Source organism: Austrofundulus limnaeus, unplaced genomic scaffold (assembly GCF_001266775.1).
Source record: "Austrofundulus limnaeus strain Quisiro unplaced genomic scaffold, Austrofundulus_limnaeus-1.0 Scaffold2373, whole genome shotgun sequence".
Taxonomy (NCBI): domain Eukaryota; kingdom Metazoa; phylum Chordata; class Actinopteri; order Cyprinodontiformes; family Rivulidae; genus Austrofundulus; species Austrofundulus limnaeus.
The window spans coordinates 18961-21178 of record NW_013954775.1 but is presented as its reverse complement, the minus strand read 5'-3'; the positions used below and the strand labels follow the sequence as shown (position 1 = coordinate 21178).

Genomic DNA, 2218 nt, shown 5'->3' with positions numbered 1-2218 from the left:
ATATAATGTTTTTGACTGGGGTGTTAAAAAGAATCATCTTTGCTTTAATATGGGCCAAACAATGTTCTGTTAGTTAATTAGAACTCAGTGAATCTCACAGACAGCCTGCGTGCAGTGACACGCTCATACAGCAGTCTCTCAGGAGGAGAGTTTATCACTCACACAGAGTTGGACAGATCTGTTCAATAACAACATTCTGAACATAGATTTAATATAAAGTTAGGTTTTACAGACCAAAGTCTCTGCTAGTTCAGGAGCGAAGTGCAGGAGGAGCAGAGGAGGAGATGTGACTGATCGCTGCAGCAGCTCCAGTCGAACCGGCCCGCTGCTTCAACCAAACTGCTCTCACTGAAAGTCCCGCCCTGCTCTGCTCTGATTGGACAAAGCGGCTCTGGATTTCGTCTGATTTGTTGAAGGCAGTGTCCGTTTAATCCTTAAATCAGGGTCCCACTGTGGCGCAACGAACACCGATCCATTCACACCAGTGCTGCTGGATTCTTTTTTTTATTTATTTTTTAAGAAATCAGGTCACGTTTGTGACCAAACTGGTCACAATCTAGAGTCCTGCTAACTGTTGTTGTGACAGACAATCAGGTACAATCTTAGGTATGCAAGGGAGCTTTATGACGTCCCATCTGGTGAGCTTTTACCTGTTTTGACCGCACATGTGCACCTGCACACCGGTTGTGTGCACCTCTGCTTATAAGGCTGAGTTCACCTGAAACTCATCAGACTGAAGAAGTCTCTTGGAGGAGAGACGAAACGTTTCACTAAAGAAGAACCATCCAGAGGAACTACTGATTTTTGATTTTTTTAAATAAAGTTTGATATAAAAACCCAGAGTTAATTTAGTTTGGTCTAATCTGATCAGACTAACAAAAACCTGAAGTCCAACTCTAGAATATCAGATCAGGTCCTGGCTGAAGGCATGAATGAAAACAATAGTTACAAAACGTTGTGCATTCCAGTTTATTTTATATCAAATTTCCCTTAATCAAACTGTGATGTACAAATTAAAACTGAGTTTTAACATGCATTACAGATTCCTGCGTCGTCACAAGAGAAATTTGAAAATCGAAGCACAGTAAAAACCCGTATAGATGCCAAAACCCAACCCACACACGTCCTCGTTCCTCCCTGCATCCCAGAATTAAAAGATTGTTTTAAAGTCCCCCTGGCCTCGTCTGTGAACGGCTGCAGCTGTGGGAGACTGTGGTCAGCCACGGGAAGCGCTGCTCGTTACTGACAGCTAATGTTAACGACTCCAAATCACACAGCAAACAACACGGGCAGCTGATTTGTATTTGTTGTCTCCTCCTGCAGACAGAAGAGCCTGCTGCCACACATGCAGCTGTGCTGAAGAGCACAACGTGACATTCACAATGAGGGAGACAGGAAGCTGTGACAGGTGTTTCCTCTCAGCACACTGAGGAGGAGGAGCTGAGTGCAACACAAGAGCAGACCACTGTAAACATTGACCTGTTAAAGCTGACAGCTAAGCTAATGTTAGCATGTCTTCACACACATGAAGCAGTGAAAGGGTTTCCCTCAGACCCAGACTGAAGCAGAGAGAAGAAGCAGCATTTTACCACCACAGCTCTGTGGCCTGTCCTCACACGACCCACCTGCAGGGTGGGGGTCTGCTGTCACCTTACAACATGCCACTGATGGTGGGACGAGGGGCCGGCGGTCCAGGTGGGATCGGGAGATTAAGGCACTTTAAGACTCCCGACAGTTTGGGGCGGGGCTGATGGTTTCTCTCTGCTACATGTGGCTTCAGCTGCCACAGCAGGGGTAAAAAGGCAAAGAGCACAAGGCAAAAGAAAAAGCAGACGGGCTCCAGCAGAGGTAACAGTGAGGTGAGCGTGTGTGTGTCTGTGTGTGTGTTACATGTGTGTGTTACATGTGTGTGTTACATGTGTGTGTGTCTGTGTGTGTGTTACATGTGTGTGTTACATGTGTGTGTTACATGTGTGTGTGTCTGTGTGTGTGTTACATGTGTGTGTGTCTGTGTGTGTGTGTTCCAGTCTTTGTGACAGTGTGTAGAACCTTGGCACCTGAAAATAAAACCTGCTCCTGAGCATCTCCTCAGTGGGTACTGATGGCCCCCCTGCACCGACCCGTGAGCTGGGCCAGGTGATCTGGACCAGGTGAGCTGGACCAGGTGAGCTGGACCAGGTGAGCTGGACCAGGTGAGCTGGACCAGGTGAGCTGGACC

The 2218-nt window shown here is 47.1% G+C and overlaps 1 protein-coding gene across 1 annotated transcript in view; it reads right to left on the bottom strand.

The window, feature by feature from the left end:
* Positions 1-1950: 1950 nt before the first annotated feature.
* Positions 1951-2218, bottom strand: part of LOC106510885 (ubiquitin carboxyl-terminal hydrolase 24) — a gene marked incomplete at its 5' end in the record, with an annotated part of 17762 nt that continues 17494 nt past the window's right edge. Inside the window, 1 exon segment of the mRNA XM_013999616.1 lies at positions 1951-2196.